General features: G+C 40.0%; 1 protein-coding gene across 1 annotated transcript in view; it reads left to right on the forward strand.

Annotated features, from left to right (window-relative positions):
• The window catches only part of pcp4b (Purkinje cell protein 4b), a 90,769-nt gene that overhangs the window by 42,249 nt on the left and 34,745 nt on the right, over positions 1-13,775 (forward strand). The window lies entirely within an intron of this gene.

Raw genomic sequence — 13,775 nt, forward strand, 5'->3', positions numbered from 1 at the left:
ATCCATTTATGTCAAAATAGTTTGGCTCCAAATTCCACATTTTGCAGCTTCGATTCACCTACACCTCACTCTGTCGGCGTCCGTCTGCTCCAGCGTCTCACTCTTTCTCCATGATGGCTTCTAGAAGCAGTAGTTCATCCTCAGTATACTCAGCTTCAAAAAGATAAGGTTGTGAATCCTCATTTGCCCAAGAATAGACGTCTTAGTTGTTTGTTACCAAGTCTGCCATGGTTAGAAGACACACAAGCGAATAATTGAAGTGGGACGTGCTTTCTATGGAAACGCAAATAAATGTGCCAAAGGATCAGTTCTGGCAATGATTAAGATGACCAAAATATAGTAAATATTGTACATATTACATATTGTTTTGAACGTGTCTATTACTACAATATATATATACTTGCAGTGTGTATATACAACGTTGACGGAAAGTTTTGAAGTTGTTTTAGAAGGCTTTGAAGGCTACAAAGGTGCACCTTCAAAGCGTTTTTTTGTCATCTTTGAATTAAAAAAAAGACGTGTTCTTGTGTCATAGTGATTGTGAACGATAAGCAAAATTCTCGAAAAGTGCAGTTTCCCTTTAAAGGCCTACTGAAATGATTTTTTTTTATTTAAACGGGGATAGCAGATCCATTCTATGTGTCATACTTGATCATTTCGCGATATTGCCATATTTTTGCTGAAAGGATTTAGTATAGAACAACGACGATAAAGTTCGCAACTTTTGGTCGCTGATAAAAAAAAAAGCCTTACCTGTACCGGAAGTAGCGTGACGTCATAAGTTGAAAGTAGCCAGAAAGCGTATGTGCTGTAGTTGTTATAACACGCATGATGTGCTGCGTGTATCATGATCGATATTAAAGTGACTCACTTGATGGACAGTTGTTCGTCTGGTTCAGCTGGCCAGGGATGTTGTTTCCTGTTCATTTTGGGTAAGTAATCCATTTATGTCGAAATAGTTTGGCTCCAAATTCCACATTTTGCAGCTTCGATTCACCTACACCTCACTCTGTCGGCGTCCGTCTGCTCCAGCGTCTCACTCTTTCTCCGTGATGGCTTCTAGAAGCAGTACTTCATCCTCAGTATACTCAGCTTCAAAAAGATAAGGTTGTGAATCCTCATTTGCCCAAAAATAGACGTCCTCGTTGTTTGTTACCAAGTCTGCCATGATTAAAAGACACACAAGCGAATAATTGAAGTGGGATGTGCTTTCTATGGAAACGCAAATAAATGTGCAAAAGGATCAGTTCTGGCAATGATTAAAATGACCAAAATATAGTAAATATTGTACATATTACATATTGTTATGAACGGGTCTGTTACGACATTATATATATACTTGCAGTGTGTATATACAACGTTGATGGAAGGTTTTGAAGTTGTTTTAGAGGGCTTTGAAGGCTACAAAGGTGCACCTTCAAAGCGTTTTTTAATAATTGTGAACGATAAGCAAAATTCTCGAAAAGTGCAGTTTCCCTTTAAGAACTATCACTATGTTGCATCACAAACAACATAATTAAGGTTGTTTGTGGATGACGTCTTGCATCTGGCGTCCAATAAGCGCAAATAACAAGGTTAGGAGGAAGGAACGGTGTCTAAATAAAGAGATAATAATGTCATGTGTTCTGATGAATGGCCAATCGCAGTGACGCTACATTATTCTCTGATGTGCAGTGTGCTTACAATATAAGCACAGTACAAATTCTGCTTGACTCATCCTGTGTGTGTGTGTGTGTTTGTGTGTTTGAGTGTGTTTGTGTGTCTGTTTCCTGCCTGTATTTGTGCGCTTTCATATTTTCCCCTTGAAGTATCCTAATTGTGAGCCCAGGGGCACAACACTCTATGCAGACCAGAGTCGCATGTTGTGTATTTATTCATGTGTGTGTGTGTGTGTGTGTGTGTGTGTGTGTGTGTGTGTGTGTGTGTGTGTGTGTGTGTGTGTGTGTGTGTTCTTGTATTTCTACCCTTCTTGAGACATCAACAAGGAAAAGTACCTTCCATATGAGGAACGGTGAACAAGTTAGGACATAAATCATGGTCCCAGTACGGAAAACCATTGCATCTAATAGAGAATGTTTCATTTGCACCCCTGGTGGTAAAATCCATCAAAATGAGGGTGGTCCCAAAAAAGAGGGATTTTTCAAATTGACTGTATCAGTTTTAAAAGTGTGTGTAAAAATTTGAAGTGCTCCCCCTCTGGCCAACATATGTAATAACAAGTTTGTAAGAAATTGAAATGCGCCCCCTTTGACCAAAATTGATTAAAAAAAATTAAAAAAAAATGTATTTAGTGACATACTGTAATAACTTGAAATAAATAACAAAAAAACAAAACAAAAATTAAATGAACTGAAATCAGTCTTTTTCTCACAACGTGTCGACTTCTTTCTTAAGAAATTGGCAACAATTTCTCATATTCTTTCTGTTTCTGAAATATTGCAATATTTTCTCGTCAAATTATTACTTTTTTTTAATGTAAAATGATTACTATTTAATGCAAAATTGCGACATTTGTCAAATAAAATTCTGACACTTCTCATAATTTTGCTTAGTGAAATTCCGATTACTATTATTGTCATGTCTGTGTAATCATGTTTTGTTTTAGTCATGTCATGTTTTGTTTTGTTTAGTTATTGGACTCTTTAGTTTCTGGCTTTTCACTCCCTTGTCTTGTTTCCATAGTTACCCATTAGTTTCACCTGTTCCACGTTTGGACTCATTGTGCACTCTTTTTTGTCACCATAGCAACCCATTAGTTTTCACCTGCCCTCACGACTCACGCACCTGTCTTTAATCATGTCACTATTATTTAAGCTTCCAGTTGCCAGGCTGTCTGTCTGGCGACATCATACCCCTGTCACACTCTGTTTACCTCTGCGTACTTCATGCCCTGTCCAAGTAAGTTTTTTTTAATTCATGCCACAGTTAGTGACTTTTGTTCATGTCCTTAGTTTTTTGCACATGTGCAAGTATTGGTTTCATTTGTCAAGTTTGTACTTCCGCTTTGTGCGCACCTTTAGTTTGTTCTTTTTGTTATAGTAAAATTAAATATGTCATCACCTTCACGCCATGTCTGGTCCAATTGTTCATTTGCACCACGGAGTCCAAGTCTTGACAATTATAATGTTGCCAAAATGTTAAAGTTTTCAAAATTGTGACTTTTGTCGAGTAGAATTACGACTCTTATCATAAAATTGCCAACATTTTAAGCTTTTCTTGTAAAAATTCTGGCTGTTATTGAGTAAAATTCCAACTTTTTATCATAACATTGCACAAATGTTCCGTTTTTCCTGTAAAATTTTGAGTAAAATGACGACTTCTATTATAATACTGCCAAAATTCTTAGGTTTTTTTTGTGAAATTGTGACCTTTTTCCTGTGAAATTCCAACTCATTTTTCACAACAAGCGTTTTTATATTTGCATAGTATGTATATATGATTAATGTTGTGAAGACAAATCTTTATATATCTAGAAAAGGTGGTCCTAAAGAGGTAGGCATTTTTCGGAGGTCTCAAGAACATAAGAAATATAAGAGTGTGTGTGTGTTTGTGTGTGTGAGTGTGTGTGTGTGTGTGTGTTTCAAATTCACCTCAGTGTGTCCCTCCGAGGCCACTAATGATAAATGAGAGGTTCAATATGAATCTCACTGCTCTCCATCACTCTCATCAGTGTAATTACAGCTTTCTCGCTTCACACATCCACTTGTTTGTGTGTACATTTTGCTCCCGGGTAAGTTGATTTGTTCGTCCCTGTGTGTGTGTGTGTGTGTGTGTGTATGAGTGTGTGTGCGCGCGTGCACGTGTTTAGAGCCTTGTGCCGCTCAGTAATCTTGCTCGTGGAGCCCCGCTGTTATGGCAATTTACACTTGGCTCAGTCCCAGAGCTGCTGAGGCGTGACGCTTCTTCTTCTCTTTCCTCCTCGCCGCCGCCCTGAGGAGTGTGATACTCTTGCTCCTCATCGTCACCTCAGTGCACTGAGCAACCAACACTCCCATGGCCTCCAGTTAGGTCTCGGGAGCCGCAACCCTGCTAGACCCTAACCATGCGACTACACAAAGGTGTTCATATATTTCTATTCTTTAACTTCAAGTCACCTGGTAAAATACTGTCAGTGACTTTAATGTTTGTATAACATCAAATAGTGGCCTTCACTCTATGGCTGTGTTTACTCTGCACACCAAAACTAATTTGTTTGCCTTCAAGTGACACAAATGTTATATTTTTGCCAGTTTAAACATTTTTCTTGCGAAGTGCTGTGTGTGTGTGTTGATTAACATGCGCCGAGGCTTGTATGCCAGCGATTGTCACCATTGATTAAAAAATAAAAATACCGGTATTTTCAAAAGCAGTATAGTACCGTTTTTAATTCATTAGTGCCCATATTTAGCTGTTTGGGCACAATACCCAGCAATATGTTTGGAGGAGAAAAGGTAAGGCCTTCAATCCCAGGAACACCTTACCTACCGTCAAGCATGGTGGTGGTAGTATTATGCTCTGGGTCTGTTTTGCTCCCAATGGAACTGGTGCTTTAAATGGGACAATGAAAAAGGAGGATTACCTCCAAATTCGTCAGGACAACCTAAAATCATCAGCCCAGAGGTTGGGTCTTGGGCGCAGTTGGGTGTTCCAACAGGACAAAGACCCCAAACACACATCAAAAGTGGTAAAGGAATGGCTAAATCAGGCTAGAATGAAGGTTTTGGAATGGCCTTCCCAAAGTCCTGACTTAAACATGTGGACAATGCTGAAGAAACAAGTCCATGTCAGAAAATCAACAAATTTAGCTGAACTGCACCAATTTTGTCAAGAGGAGTGATCAAAAATTCAACCAGAAGCTTGTGGATGGCTACCAAAAGCGCCTTATTGCAGTGAAACTTGCCAAGGGACACGTAACTAAGTATTAACATTGCTGTATGTATACTTTTGACCCAGCAGATTTGGTCACATTTTCAGTAGACCCATAATAAATTCATAAAAGAACCAAACTTCATGAATGTTTTGTGTGACCAACAAGTATGTGCTCCAATCACTCTATCACAAAAAAAAAAATAAGAGTTGTCGAAATTATTGGAAATTCAAGAAAGCCATGACAATATGTCTTTACAAGTGTATGTAAAGTTTTGACAACGACTGTACATGCGCTTGTTTTACCACTCTGCTATTGTTGTGAAAGTCACGCGTGCTCCACTGGTTCTTTTTTTAAATTTTAAATAAAGAAATAACTTTTTTTTAATTTGTTTCATTTTTTTATTTTTATTAATCAATCCAACAAAATATTACACAATAATACCATAGTAATACAATTCCAATTCCAAAACGAAACCCGGCCTAGCAACATTCAGAATAGCAATCAACAGGAGCAATTGAGAGGACACACAAACATGACACAAAACTAGAGATGATATTATCGGCCGATAAATGCGTTAAAATGTAATATTGGAAATTATCGGTATCGTTTTTTTTATTATCGGTATCGGTTTTTTATTTTTAATTTTTATTAAATCAACATAAAAAACACAAGATACACTTACAATTAGTGCACCAACCCAAAAAACCTCCCTTCCCCATTTACACTCATTCACACAAAAGGGTTGTTTCTTTCTGTTATTAATATTCTGGTTCCTACATTTTATATCAATATATATCAATACAGTCTGCAAGGGATACAGTCCGTAAGCACACATGATTGTGCGTGCTGCTGGTTCACTAATAGTACTAACCTGTAACAGTTAATTTTACTCATTTTCATTAATTACTAGTTTCTATGTAACTGTTTTTATATTGTTTTACTTTCTTTTTTATTCAAGAAAATGTTTTTAATTTATTTATCTTTTTTTATAAAAAAAAAATTTTAAAGTACCTTATCTTAACCATACCTGGTTGTCCAAATTAGGCATAATAATGTGTTAATTCCACGACTGTATATATCGGTTGATATCGGTATCGGTTGATAACGGTATCGGTATTTAAAGAGTTGGACAGTATCGGAATATCGGATATCGGCAAAAAGCCATTATCGGACATCCCTACACAAAACAATCCAAAAGTAGTCACAAAAAAATTAATAACATCAACAACAGTATCAATATTAATAAGAATTCCAACATAGCAATGATTAGATTACATTGGTTCTGATAATACTTGTTAATCAGTGGCCATGTGATTTGGTAAAAATCCCTAAATTCCTTGCAATAGCTGGTTGAGAAAGGTTTTTCTTAAACTGTTCAACAATTTGCTCACACATTTGTTGACAAAGTGGTGACCCTCGCCCCATCCTTGTTTGTGAATGACTGAGCATTTCATGGAATCTACTTTTATACCCAATCATGGCACCCACCTGTTCCCAATTTGCCTGTTCACCTGTGGGATGTTCCAAGTAAGTGTTTGATGAGCATTCCTCAACTTTATCAATATTTATTGCCACCTTTCCCAACTTCTTTGTCACGTGTTGCTGGCATCAAATTCTAAAGTTAATGATTATTTGAACATCAAATATGTTGTCTTTGTAGCATATTCAACTGAATATGGGTTGAAAATTATTTGCAAATCATTGTATTCCGTTTATATTTACATCTAACACAATTTCCCAACTCATATGGAAACGGGGTTTGTATATGGAATCCACCATACCTGAAAAATAAATCAGTCAGATCGGTTTATTACATACACCCAAAGACGATGGTTGACCACAAACAAAAACAAAACACTTCCAAACACCATCATCCCTTCCTCACCCTGACATCAAAACAAACACTCTGCTGTTTGAAATTCATGAAAAGTGCTGAATTAATAATGTCGCGAGACACGCTGAGGAAAGAGGACAAATAGTACGATGCCTGGTGGAGTCCTCTGCTATTAGGGGATGGCAGGCCTTCCTGACATGAACAAATAGGAAACCTTGGCACAAGCGGGGATTACAACGACGTGGTTGCAGGGAGAGACGCTGGCGACTCCCCGAAGGATGCAAGCACGTACATTGCCCCTAAATGGATTAATCATTTCCTGTCTCGGTTTGGTTACCAGCACAAGCTCTGTGTATTCCCTCGTTTTAGAATTCCAACACCAACACATAACATAAAAAATATATAATTCACGAGGAAGAAGACAGCGTGGACCATCTTTATCGATTTTAATGTAATTGACGTTTCATGTAGCGATATGTAAACAGTATGAAGGATGAGCGCTTAAATCTTTTCTAAGACTTTTTTTTTGCACGTCTGATACGCTGCCGATATTAAAGGGGAACATTATCACCAGACTTATGTAAGCGTCAATATATACCTTGATGTTGCAGAAAAAAGAAATTTTTTTTTTTTTACCGATTTCCGAACTCTAAATGGGTGAATTTTGGCGAATTAAACGGCTTTCTATTATTCGCTCTCGGAGCGATGACGTCACAATGTGACGTCACATCGGGAAGCAATCCGCCATTTTCTCAAACACATTACAAACACCGAGTCAAATCAGCTCTGTTATTTTCCGTTTTTTCGACTGTTTTCCGTACCTTGGAGACATCATGCCTCGTCGGTGTGTTGTCGGAGGGTGTAACAGCACGAACAGGGACGGATTCAAGTTGCACCAGTGGCCCAAAGATGCGAAAGTGGCAAGAAATTGGACGTTTGTTCCGCACACTTTACCGACGAAAGCTATGCTACGACAGAGATGGCAAGAATGTGTGGATATCCTGCGACACTCAAAGCAGATGCATTTCCAACTGGACTGGACAGATCAGCTTTCAGGAAAAGAGAGCGGATGAGGGTATGTCTACAGAATATATTAATTGATGAAAACTGGGCTGTCTGTACTCTCAAAGTGCATATTGTTGCCAAATGTATTTCATATGCTGTAAACCTAGTTCATAGTTGTTAGTTTCCTTTAATGCCAAACAAACACATACCAATCGTTGGTTAGAAGGCGATCGCCAAATTCGTCCTCGCTTTCTCCCGTGTCGCTGGCTGTCGTGTCGTTTTCGTCGGTTTCGCTTGCATACTGTTCAAACCGATATGGCTCAATAGCTTCAGTTTCTTCTTCAATTTCGTTTTCGCTACCTGCCTCCACACTACAACCATCCGTTTCAATACATGCCTAATCTGTTGAATCGCTTAAGCCGCTGAAATCCGAGTCTGAATCCGAGCTAATGTCGCTATATCTTGCTGTTCTATCTGCCATGTTTGTTTGTGTTGGCATCACTGTGTGACGTCCCAGGAAAATGGACGGGTGTATATAACGATGGTTAAAATCAGGCACTTTGAAGCTTTTTTAGGGATATTGCGTGATGGGTAAAACTTTGAAAAATAAAATAAGCCACTGGGAACTGATTTTTAATGGTTTTAACCCTTCTGAAATTGTGATAATGTTCCCCTTTAAAGCCTTGAGTATTGGTCGATACCGGTATTGATCCGATATCAGCACAAATCAAACATACTTTAATATGTTGTAGTGTGGAATGTTAGAGAAGGTTTGATCAAATGAAAGAACAATCATAGGTATAGAAATACTATTTTTTGACTAAGTGTGCTCCAAAAAATCCTATCACTTCTGAATTGCGATTTTTAATCATCCCGATTCTAATTGTATTCATAATTGTTTACATTTTTTTTTTAATTTTCCAATTTTTAAGAGCATGTTTTTATGCCGTTTTCATGCCATCAGAAGAAGCTTTTCTAACCTGTAACCCGTTTTGTAAAAGTTTCATTATTTCACCAAATGATACATTGCGAGAATCTGTTTGAATCGTGTTAAATCAAAAATCCATTCTGAATCAAATCCTCACCCCAGGAATCACAACGGATCGAATCGTTAGGTGCCGAAAGATTCACACCCCTATTATTGACCGTCTGGAATGAACTTATGCAGTCTTTAAGTTGAAGTGGAGTGGTAATATATTTTTGGGGACACCTAATGGCGACAAAAATTCATTAAGTTAAGCTCATTAGCAGTACGTTGAATGATCCGAACCCATTTGTTACTGGATACTCTCTCATACGCTTCTGCCTTGGAGACTTTGTATGTGTAAGTAATATGCAACTATTATTATTCGATAAAAGTGTGTATTGACAAATGTGACTTATTACTTATGTCTAGCTGTGTGCTATTGTGTGATCAGCTGCTAGCTCTTAGAAGCCTATATTTTACCGTGTTTTCCTTTTGGAAACGACTTAATTCAAAATAGGATAAAAAAAAGCAAGCTTGTGTTCTTATTGGAGGACATTTAGATGTGTACTCTGGTTACTCAGCTTTGCACAAGTAAACACGAGGGAGGACTGCTTGTATCGGAGCTTATATCAGAGATTTTAGATTCTAGTTGATATAACTCGATACTTGTTTTATTGCTGATATCGGACAGACATCAGTATTGGATCAGGACGTGCCTTAAGAAACATTCATTGCTGGGCTCCAAATTAGTGATTTTAAAGATCATCTACACAGCATCATACATCTAATGGCTCAGTATATTAACAGCCAATAAATGTTTACTTCACTGGAGTTGATGCAGTTTTTGTTTAACATTGGAGTGTATGAAATGTGTGATTAAGAATGTATCTGTGTTTGTGTAGATATGGCTTCAGTGTGACAACTCTTATTCAACACGCAACCTTTACCTCACAGTTACATCTTGACCATTTTGTTTTTAATTTTTAAGTGGCCTTAAACCGTGTTTAAAGGGGGCCGAACTCAAGAATGGTCGGGTGTGGGAACTTCACAAGATTGTATTCATTATGTGACAATTATGAGTCACTGGCATCTGCTGCTCAGTACCATTTGTTGCTTTTTCTTAAAACAAGACAGGTGGAAAGTGTTCGTTTGGTTGTAAGAATTTTGTATAATATATATATATATATATATATATATATATATATATATATATATATATATATATATATACATATATATATATATACAGTGTGTATATATATATATATATATATATGTCACGAGGGAGGTGCTGGACATTGAGTCCGAATGGACCATGTTCCGCGCCTCTATTGTCGACGCGGCTGATTGGAGCTGTGGCCGCAAGGTAGTTGGTGCCTGTCGTGGCGGTAATCCTAGAACCCGTTGGTGGACACCGGCGGTGAGGGATGCCGTCAAGCTGAAGAAGGAGTCCTATCGGGTTCTTTTGGCTCATAGGACTCCTGAGGCAGCGGACAAGTACCGACAGGCCAAGCGGTGTGCGGCTTCAGCGGTCGCAGAGGCAAAAACTCAGACATGGGAGGAGTTCGGTGAGGCCATGGAAAACGACTTCCGGACGGCTTCGAAGCAATTCTGGACCACCATCCGCCGCCTCAGGAAGGGGAAGCAGTGCACTATCAACACCGTGTATGGCGAGGATGGTGTTCTGCTGACCTCGACTGTGGATGTTGTGGATCGGTGGAGGGAATACTTCGAAGACCTCCTCAATCCCACCAACATGTCTTCCTATGAGGAAGCAGTGCCTGGGGAGTCTGTGGTGGGCTCTCCTATTTCTGGGGCTGAGGTTGCTGAAGTAGTTAAAAAGCTCCTCGGTGGCAAGGCCCCGGGGGTAGATGAGATCCGCCCGGAGTTCCTTAAGGCTCTGGATGCTGTGGGGCTGTCTTGGTTGACAAGACTCTGCAGCATCGCGTGGACATCGGGGGCGGTACCACTGGATTGGCAGACCGGGGTGGTGGTTCCTCTCTTTAAGAAGGGGAACCGGAGGGTGTGTTCTAACTATCGTGGGATCACACTCCTCAGCCTTCCCGGTAAGGTCTATTCAGGTGTACTGGAGAGGAGGCTACGCCGGATAGTCGAACCTCGGATTCAGGAGGAACAGTGTGGTTTTCGTCCTGGTCGTGGAACTGTGGACCAGCTCTATACTCTCGGCAGGGTCCTTGAGGGTGCATGGGAGTTTGCCCAACCAGTCTACATGTGTTTTGTGGACTTGGAGAAGGCATTTGACCGTGTCCCTCGGGAAGTCCTGTGGGGAGTGCTCAGAGAGTACGGGGTATCGGACTGTCTGATTGTGGCAGTCCGCTCCCTGTATGATCAGTGCCAGAGCTTGGTCCGCATTGCCGGTAGTAAGTCGGACACGTTTCCAGTGAGGGTTGGACTCCACCAAGGCTGCCCTTTGTCACCAATTCTGTTCATAACTTTTATGGACAGAATTTCTAGGCGCAGTCAAGGCGTTGAGGGGATCTGGTTTGGTGGCTGCAGGATTATGTCTCTGCTTTTTGAAGATGATGTGGTCCTGATGGCTTCATCTGGCCAGGATCTGCAGCTCTCACTGGATCGGTTCGCAGCTGAGTGTGAAGCGACTGGGATGAGAATCAGCACCTCCAAGTCCGAGTCCATGGTTCTCGCCCGGAAAAGGGTCGAGTGCCATCTCCGGGTTGGGGAGGAGATCTTGCCCCAAGTGGAGGAGTTCAAGTACCTCGGAGTCTTGTTCACGAGTGAGGGAAGAGTGGATCGTGAGATCGACAGGCGGATCGGTGCGGCGTCTTCAGTAATGCGGACGCTGTTTCGATCCGTTGTGGTGAAGAAGGAGCTGAGCCGGAAGGCAAAGCTCTCAATTTACCGGTCGATCTACGTTCCCATCCTCACCTATGGTCATGAGCTTTGGGTTATGACCGAAAGGACAAGATCACGGGTACAAGCGGCCGAAATGAGTTTCCTCCGCCGGGTGGCGGGGCTCTCCCTTAGAGATAGGGTGAGAAGCTCTGCCATCCGGGGGGAGCTCAAAGTAAAGCCGCTGCTCCTCCACATCGAGAGGAGCCAGATGAGGTGGTTCGGGCATCTGGTCAGGATGCCACCCGAACGCCTCCCTAGGGAGGTGTTTAGGGCACGTCCGACCGGTAGGAGGCCGCGGGGAAGACCCAGGACACGTTGGGAAGACTATGTCTCCCGGCTGGCCTGGGAACGCCTCGGGTTCCCACAGGAAGAGCTGGACGAAGTGGCTGGGGAGAGGGAAGTCTGGGCTTCCCTGCTTAGGCTGCTGCCCCCGCGACCCGACCTCGGATAAGCGGAAGAAGATGGATGGATGGATATATATATATATGTATATATATATATGTAGACACATATATACACACATATATATATATATATATATATATATATATATGTAGACACATATATATATATATATATATATATATATATATATATGTATATATATATATATATATATATATATATATATATATATATATATATACACAAAGGTCTACTGAAAATGTGACCAAATCTGCTGGTCCAAAAGTATACATACAGCAATGTTAATATTTGGTTACATGTCCCTTGGCAAACCTTTCCTCCAGTCAATGTGATGTCCGATGAAACAAACATTTAGCTGTTTGGCCACAATACCCAGCAATATGTTTGGAGGAGAAAAGGTGAAGCCCTTAATCCCAGGAACACCATGCATACCGTCAAGCACTGTGGTGGTAGTATTATGCTCTGGGCCTGTTTTGCTGCCAATGGAACGGGTGCCTTACAGAGAGTAAATGGGACAATGAAAAAGAAGGATTACCTCCAAATTCTTGAGAACAACCTAAAATCATCAGCCCGGAGGTTGAGTCTTTGGCGGAGTAGGACGCCAGAACACTCTTATCAGTGAAGTATAAGAAAACATAAAACATGCAAATTGGAGGGCTTTGGCTCTATTTGTTTTCGTTAGAATGTGTATGAGTACTTTTTGAGCACATATACCCCGACAATAATGATAACTAGGGCTGCGAATCTTTGTGTGTCCCACGATTCGATTCAATATCGATTCTTGGGGTCACGATTTGATTCAAAATCGATATTTTTTCAATTCAACACGATTTTCGATTCAAAAACGATTTTTTTCCCCGATTCAAAACGATTCTCTATTCATTCAATACATAGGATTTCAGCAGGATCTACACCAGTCTGCTGACATGCAAGCAGAGTAGTAGATTTTTGCAAAAAGCTTTTATAATTGTAAAGGACAATGTTTTATCAACTGATTGCAATAATGTAAATTTGTTTTAACTATTAAAAAACCAAAAATATGACTTATTTTATCTTTGTGAAAATATTGGACACAGTGTGTTGTCAAGCTTATGAGATGCGATGCAAGTGTAAGCCACTGTGACACTATTGTTCTTTTTTTTTTTAAATGTTTTAATAAATGTCTAATGATAATGTCAATGAGGGATTTTTAATCACTGCTATGTTGAAATTGTAACTAAAATTGATACTGTTGTTGATAGTATTCATTTTTGTTTCACTACTTTTGGTTTGTTCTGTGTCGTGTTTGTGTCTCCTCTCAATTGCTCTGTTTATTGCAGTTCTGAGTGTTGCTGGGTCGGGTTTGGTTTTGGAATTGAATTGCATTGTTATGGTATTGCTGTGTATTGTTTTGTTGGATTGATTAATAAAAACAAAAAATTTAAAATAAAAAAAAACGATTTTGGAAAAATGAGAATGGCGATTTGAATTCGAATCGATTTTTTCCCACACCCCTAATGATAATCGTGATATTTTTTATCAAAAAATGATATCAAATGTTATTGTTGTTACATCCCTAACCAAGCATTACCACAGCTGTTACTATGCTCTAGGATTTTTCCATTGCATGTTTAATCTGAAAGTGTGCAACTTTTCTGTTTTGGCTTCAAATACGTTTGCCCTTCTTCCTCTCCTCCCCTTCTTTGCTGCAGAGTTGATTTTAGTCATCAATCTCCCCGCTGCCAATGATTGTATAACCAAGTCTTAACTGCAGAGGGTTGGTATCGATCCTGCTCTGTCATCGCAGCTCCCACCCGGCCTGCGCTCTCGCTGGAAACACCAGC

The sequence above is a fragment of the Nerophis lumbriciformis genome, linkage group LG17 (assembly GCF_033978685.3).
Source record: "Nerophis lumbriciformis linkage group LG17, RoL_Nlum_v2.1, whole genome shotgun sequence".
Lineage (NCBI taxonomy): Eukaryota > Metazoa > Chordata > Actinopteri > Syngnathiformes > Syngnathidae > Nerophis > Nerophis lumbriciformis.